At 47.1% G+C, this 8,050-nt stretch overlaps 1 non-coding gene across 1 annotated transcript; it reads right to left on the bottom strand.

The window, feature by feature from the left end:
* Nucleotides 1-6,747: 6,747 nt before the first annotated feature.
* On the bottom strand, nt 6,748-6,900 carry LOC120975028 (U4 spliceosomal RNA). The gene has a single exon (XR_005770877.1). It is a non-coding gene; the product is annotated as a U4 spliceosomal RNA (small nuclear RNA).
* Nucleotides 6,901-8,050: the final 1,150 nt, after the last annotated feature.

Here is an 8,050-nt window from a genome sequence, read left to right as displayed (position 1 = left end):
TATTAACGTCTTAAAAAGCGTCTTTAGGTCGCCGGTGTTCATGTGCGTAGAGACGAATAAAATAGCGTTCTAGAAAAAGCGACCATACATGGTGTTTTTGTTGTAGTGACAACGATAGTGGCACGTTAGTATGGCAGACATTGATGAAATAAACTTGTCTGTTCCAGCGTTGCGTGCTATATACTGTACTTTGTTCATGTAGAACAGTTCAATAATTCACATGGGTACACCGTGTCATCTGTAAGATTCTCGGGGCATTATTAGCACACCGACGAAGAAAACCAACGTAAACGACAAATGGATTCATAAGTTCGATGAGAAGCAAGTGGACGGACACCCCAAGTTTCAGGAAATCTTCAGTTTCGTCAGAGTGAACCTGCCGATGGCACGGCATCACTTTGTGACTGATCTGATCCGTGTCCCAAACTTAGTTGGATGTGATCACTTTACAGTTTCTAAAGGAGCTGAGCGGTCAATTAGGTCACTGAGTATTGGAAAGCTTGACATCAAGAGCATGTCACTATGGAGACAGTAGCAGCATGCTTTGCTTGTGCGTTGAAATGGCAGAGTTGCACGGCAGGCATTCAAAGGAGAATTTGCAGGTCTGACTCTCAGAACACCATGGACAGCTGGTCAACGTATCCACCAGCAGCGCTCCCTGCCTCGTGGTGAAAATCTGAGATGCCCAGAATGGATTAGTGTTCAGGCAACACACGCCGGCCGATTTTCGTGTTTTGACCCTTTTAGCACAGTTTAACAAGATCCGACCCCGTTTGAAATATTTTTGACATTTAACCCTTTTCCTACCGCCTTGGGTCTCGGCGGTAGGGTTGCATAGGCTACCGTGACCAACGGCGGTAGGCAGGCGCCGTCCCGCCAAACGGCCCGCACTAACCTGACAGAGGACCTACCGTCAGCAGGCACGACGGTAGCCTATGCAACCCTACCGCCGGGCTTCATGACGGTAGGATGCGCGACCCTACCGCCAGAAATTTGCCACTTCACGTATCAGTAGGCTATCCCGTGGAGTAAGGCCCCTACCGCCGGAGGCGTTGGCGGTAGGTTGTGCAACCCTATCGCCGTGGCTTCATTTTGTCACTTCGCGTATCAGTAGGCTGGCCCGTGGAGTTAGGCACCCTACCGCCGGGAGCCTTGGCGGTAGGTTGTGCAACCCTACCGCCATGGCTCCCGGCGGTAGGGTGCGCAACCCTACCGCCAGGATTTTGTCACTTCATGTATCAGTAGGCTGGCCCGTGGAGTTAGGCACCCTATCGCCGGGAGCCTTGGCGGTAGGCTGTGCAACCCTACCGTCGCTCTCCCCGGCGATAGGGGCTGATCATTGTTTATTTCTGCACACAACTTTGATTTTGTCTTCAATTTTTTTGCCATAACAATTCCATAGATTTAAAAACAATAAGCACAATTTCATAGACATAAAAACAATAAGTTTGATCATATTTCAACTAAGAAACAAATACCAAATAGTTTGATCACATCCAAATAGTTTGATCACATCCAATAGTTCAACTAAAAAACAAATAACATAGTTTGATCACAACCAAATAGTTTCACGAAGCCAACATAAGAAGTTTAACAAGTTCAACGATCGTCGACAACATAAAAAGTTTCACTGCCTCCTTCCCCTCTTGGAGGTACGGTCCTCGTTGTTCTTTGATCGCTTCTCGGCCGCCTTCTTCTTGCGCTGAGTAGGACGCGCTCTTTGAAACGGGGATGGACTTGCCCAATATAATCCTTCTTCGGCACATTCCTCTTCTCAAGCTGGGTTGTCTGAATTAGTGGAGGTCCGTCGTCGTCGTCGTACTCCTCCTCTTCATCACCCTCTTCCTCTTCTTCCCCATGTTCCTTACAAAAAAAATATGAACTAGGGTTAATCTTCACACTACCAATCCAACTAGTGACTAGAGTTCATATCTAACACAATAGAACATCTAGAATCAACCTAAATCAATCCTAAGGTACAAAAAAAATTGAATCTAGTTCAAAAAGGGGGAGTGATTTTAATCAAATAATGCGATGAATTGGAAACTATTTGACTAAAACTAATTGAAGGGATCGGAGGAGCTTACTTTTCTCTTTTCGGGGCCATCTCGATCCGCAAAAACGATGAAGAAACAAAGAAGATCCGAGGGGGAAGTGGAGGAGATGTGAGAGGGGGCGAGAGGAAGAACTCCTTTGTTCTTGGGGCGGCTGGGTGGGGGGAGAAGAGGGAGGGGTGGGGCGGCCCGCGGCTTATCACTGCCCACACCCTACCGCCAGGGTCCCCGGCGGTAGGATCGGACAGGCTACCGCCAGGACCAGCGGCGTTAGGGTGGAACGGAGGGGGACGACAGCCGTTTACGCTGCTGACGTGGATAAGTTTCTTACTGCCAGAGGTTGCGGCGGTAGGCTATGCAATCCTACCGCCGGATGCCATGGCGGTAGGGAAAAGTGTCAAATGTCGAAAAAAATTCGAACCGGGGCCAGATCCGGCTAAATGTCAACAAAAGGGTCAAAACATGAAATTTGGCCACATGCGTCACGCCAATGATGTACTCCTTCCATTTCGAATTATAAGATGTTCTAATCTTTTTCTAAATCAAATGTATATAGCTCAATCTGACGAAGTTATACTATTTTTATGTCAAAAGAAAGTTGCCCGTAATTTTCAAGTGTGTTCACACTCACAAGATGGGATTCGTACAAGGACACCATTGCAGCAAAAATGCTAAACAAACAGGGTATCACATGCTTTTATGGGCAACTTCCATCTAACTAAACCTGCCCCCTAATTTTCAGGTGGGTGGGGCCCAATTTCTAATCTATATCTATATCAATATAAAAAGATTCAAAGTGGCAGATCCAACTGATCTCGACCATCAAACTAAGTCAATCCAACAATATAGGCTGTTTCAATGGCGATCGTTCAACGTGCAATTAATATCATACCATATTACACTAATCACAGAATTAACACACAATTAATATATTGCCTAAATATTAACGTGCATTGCACGTGCGGATTTAGTAGTAATTCTAAACACATGGATGTTTACCAAGGCTTTACTTAATTTTCTTTTAACTAATCTCTGACCCCCCTGAGTTTCAGCGGGGGTGGCCCCCTCCACCTGATTTGATCCAATCAAAAGACCATAACCATGCCACTCCGTTGATCCCGTAATATCTCTGCCCGTGTGTGTAGCAAAGCTCCTCAATATCCTCCCTTAATCCAATCAGTACCTGGCAAGTCGAAGTCACTCTGTAAAAGCCCTGTATTAAGCCCGTGAATGTAGCATTGCTTCGAGTGATTGATATTTTAGGGGATCAACAAACTCGAGAGAGCAACTAGTTAACGAGCGCTCCTTCGGGAGCCTAGCAACGATCAGCGCCACTTGACGCGCTCTCACCCATTCGCCACGTGTCGCACTCTGGGCGCTCCCTCCGGATTTTTTTTTCCGCGCGCATTTTTGGCCTTTTAAACGATTTTTTGGGTTTTCTCGGCGTTTTGGTTTTTCACCGGTCTTCCTTAGCTTTTCAAAAAAAATGCGCGAAAAAACGCATCTCTTTTTTTTCCGCGAGAGTCACGGCCGTGTCTCTTGGAAATGAAAAAAAACACGTTTTCTGTTTTTTTTTCTTTCGCGAGAGTCACGGCCGTGCCTCTCGAAAACGAAAAAACCGTTTTCTGTTTTTTTCCCTTCGCGAGAGTCACGGTTTTGCTTCCGCGAGAGGCACGGTTGTGCTTTAACGAGAGTCACGGTGTTGCTTCCGCGAGAGGCAAGATTGTGCTTTCGCGAGAGTCACGGCCATGCCTCTCGGAAATGGAAAAAACGCGTTTTCTGTTTTTTTTTCCTTCGCGAGAGTCACGGTTTTGTTTTTGCGAGAGGCACGGTTGTGCTTCCGTGAGATTTGAATGCACGGTTTGAGAGATAAAACGTTTTAAATAAATGGATCTACGAAAAAAGGAAAAAACTCTCAGGTTGCGACAAATGACGCGCTGCATGTGCGCCACTTGTCGCAGCCTGGGCAGTTGGAGTGATCTTTGCAACGAGTACTCCTCAGTGATTTCGCAAACTCGATTGTTCTCTCTCCCACGTGTGAATTCCCAAGTTGGGCTGTCGATTCTTCTAAAGCCCAGCAAGCGCTCGTTACACCAACTTTCCGGGCCCAACAATACGTCGCTCTTTTTTCCCTTGTGCACCAAAAGAAGAAGCGGTTGTTCTCATCTCAAAAAACAGAAAGAAGAAGAAGCGGTTCCAGAAAAAAAAAAGCACTCCACTCCCCAAATCCATCCCCACGAGCGAGAGCGGGAGCCAGGCGCCAACCGCCAATGACCCGCCGACGCCGACGCCGCGGCTCGCCCCCGGCGCCTCCGCCTCCGCTCGAAAACGACGACCTCCTCCGCGAGATCCTGCTGCGCATCCCGCCGCAGCCCTCCTCCCTTCCCCGCGCATCCGCGGTCTGCAAGCGGTGGCGCTGCGCCGCCGTCGACCCCAAGTTCGTCGCCCGCTTCCGCGCCCACCACGGGAAGCCACCCCTCCTCGGCTTCTTCCAGCGCCGCGACGAAGACATCGTGTTCGCCCCCGTCCTGGCCGCTCCCGACCGCGTCCCTCCCGAGCGCTTCGACCTGCGAATCCGCGTCACCGACTCTGAGGCTCACCTCCTCGGGTGCCGCCACGGCCGCGTCCTCGTGTTCGACGTGGCGCGGGCGGAGGTCGTCGTGTGCGATCCCATCACGGGCGAGCGGCGCCGCGTGGCCGTCCCGCCGGAGTTGAAGACGGGCCACGTCAACGCGGCGGTGCTCTGCGCCGACCGCGGCCAGGAACACGTGCACGGCGGCTGCCGCTCCAGCCCGTTCAAGGTGGTCTTGGTGTTCATGCGCAGCCACGATCATCGGCCATCTCATCCCGACAGAGGCTCCACACCCAGGTTCGGCTTGTTGCGGTGGTGCTCAGAGCATCCTTGTCGGCAATGTCCTTTGCTGGCCGTTAAGGCATGCGAAAGACGGCATGCTTCAGTTTGATTTGGACAGGCAGAGTCTAGATGTGATCGAGACGCCTCCAGGTATGAATGTTCCGCGCAACCATCAGATCGTACAGGCAGAGGATGGCACTCTTGGCCTCGCCATATTGTCTCACCATTACCATAACATTCAAATGTGGCAGCGGAAGGTCAATTGTCAGGGTGTTGCCACATGGGTGCCGTGGAAGACCACCGAAATGCATGACATTCTTGGGCTCTCTCCTCCGACCGAGGTAGTGAAAAGGGGGGTGGAACTGATACTGGGATACGACCAGGATGCAAATGAAATGTTATTGTATCTGGATGGCACTGTCTATATTGTTCAACTGAAGTCGATGCAATCAAGAAAACTTTGGGAAAGCCATCATGTTACCGCTTGTCATTCCTTCAACAGTTTCTACACGCCAGGTGATTGTTCATCCTTAGTCCTCATATTGTTTTAGGAGTAACCTAATCTGGTTATGTCTTGTACATGGTTGCTCGAATATCTTTGTTTCAGTTTGTAGATGTTCAGTTGTTCACTAACAACTTAAACTTACCTACGGATTGTCCCTTTCCTAGATAGATGAACTTATAGTTGTACTGTTACGTGTATGTTATCGGTCAATATAGACAAGCTTATGGCCTTTTTTGTGTCATTATATGATGTAGTTGCCTTCAACCTTGGGACATAGCAAATCAAATATCAAGTGAGTAATAATAATGTAAAAGCAAATGTCAAATGATCAACACCTTTTTTCCCCGAAGTTGTTTTCTCTAACCAGGCTTCATTTATTTAAATCTGAATATTCAAGATCACTTCTGGTGGTAGTTTTGCCTATATGTATCTGGTTACTAACAGATTGGCAATTTGGTTTTCTCTATAGGTGAATGAAGGGCTGCTGAAGTTCTCATTGAGTTTGTCACATCATATCAATGTGGTCGACGGTGTTTACATGTTTCCTGAAAAAGGCCTTAGTCGGTGTGTGCCTTAGTATAGCCTTAAGCCAGTTGTATGTATATATTTATGTTTTGCTAGTTTCTTGCTTGTCCAAGTATTTGGCAGATATGTAAGATGCCTAACTATTTGTGTCTTGACTATACTTTACAAGTTATCTTTTGTCAAGTATTTCTGTTTTCATCTTACGTTGTGTGTGAAGTATCTCTATTTGAATTTCTAACCTGTAACTTGTGCTGCGTGAAGCATTGTGCCAACACACACACTCATGTTGCCGTCATGTTCCTTTCTTATGGTGCTTTCATGTAACAAGCATTTCTAAATCTACTCCTTTCTGCCGTCGGCCTGGCCGTCAGAGATCTTCAGTTTTGTTTGTGCCACTCAAAATTCAGGAGAGAAATGAAGTGCTGCTTTTGATTCAGGTAAAAGTGTACATGGGAGACGGTTGGCGGATGGACTTCAAGCAGACACACTTTGACCAACATTCTCCTCCAGATTTGAATGAAAGCTAATTTGGCTGAATGAAATCAGGAACAAGAACCCAAAAGGCAGTGGCCAGTAAGCATCTCTCTGAAACATCAAACTGAATGCTGACAGACAGCTTACAACTATGAACTTCAATTGTAAAGCTGTATGAGTTCAGTAACAAGAACCTAAAGGAGCATCCATTGGCTGAAACAGGCCAGGATTGCCGGCGTTGCAGAAGACTCCCTGATGAAGAAACAGCAGATGAACAACCAGAGTTTTAAATACAAAAAAATCGTAACCAAAAAGTTTGAATTCAAGTATTGTAGGGCCTTACCCTCGCCCGAAGGAGAGGGAGCCCTTTCAGAAATTCTCAGTGGCTCCGGAGAGCCAAAGAGGGGGTTTGGAAATAGTTTTCAACCAGCAATTGACGCGCCTCGGTATTACCTCACTAGCTGCGTCATTGCCCCAAGCGCAAAGATGCCTCTCAACGTCCGCGCCCTGGCCCCTCTTATAGCCGAGCTCTGCACCCCGCCCCTCCTGCCTCGCCGAGGTGGGACTAATAACGTTCTCAACGTTTTCAGTCGCCAGGTTTCTCTCACGTCGGTTCAGCATCTAGCAGGCTTTTCTTTCCCACGCTGCCGGCCGGTGAAGGCCCATCTATCTGGCCCAGCGTATACAGCAGGTTCTCTATCTGAGCCCAATACAATTGCCTCAAAAAAAAATCTGAGCCCACACGATTCTCTATCTATCTTTTCTACAAAATGATTCTCTGTCTATCTGAAGAAGGCGCGATTCAAAATTTGGAACCTTTTTCTTTTCCTGTGCGATGCAAAATTTGAAAGGTTTGAAGGCACATGGTGCTTTGGGTGGTGGCTTCAGTTTTCGAAAATTTTATCTGAATCTCCACTTACATCAGGGCAAGACGAACAGAGCATTTCTGTGACCGGGTAGTACGTACTAAAGTTCTTCACGCAAACGCATCGCTGAAGCTGTCGAAAATCAGCGAAGCTGTGGGAGGCATTTACATTTAGCGGGGCTACAGTTACTAGCTCTGAAGGCCCAGCATACAGTTGCAGTTCAGTTTACTCAACCACCATGTTTTTCTTGAAAATCAAATGATAAATTATACCGTACTGCAGTGCTTAGTGCGTACATTGGCTAATCATTTGCTCATGTGAGCCCTGGCTTAACCTAACAGGCTAATCTATTAACATATAGCTGGTGGAGTACTTTTTTTATTCCTAGCCCAAAACAAAGACGATTCTCTCTGTCCGCAGGCCGCGATTCAAAATTCGAAACATTTCTTTCGTTCTTTTTTTTTGCGATGCAGAATCCGAAGCATCTTAAGGTGCAGGATGGTTCGGATGGTGATTTGAGTTTTTGAAATTTTGTCCAATCTCCGCACATGCATTTCGTTTCCATCGCAATGAAAAAGGGGAAGAGAGAGAAAAAACTAAATATCATTTTATAGTGCCCTGCTGACCAACAACAACAATTTTGTTTCTGAAATGTGTGACGCCACTGCAATGCAAAATTGATTGCAAGTCCTGTCCACTAAACATAAGCTTTCTCCTATCACTATTTAATTTTGAATGTAGTGATTAAACCCATTAACGGCGAGCAAAGGGG

Source organism: Aegilops tauschii, chromosome 2 (genome assembly GCF_002575655.3).
Source record: "Aegilops tauschii subsp. strangulata cultivar AL8/78 chromosome 2, Aet v6.0, whole genome shotgun sequence".
NCBI lineage: Eukaryota > Viridiplantae > Streptophyta > Magnoliopsida > Poales > Poaceae > Aegilops > Aegilops tauschii.
Note: the sequence above shows the minus strand (reverse complement) of the source record. Positions and strands in the feature narration are given on the sequence as shown.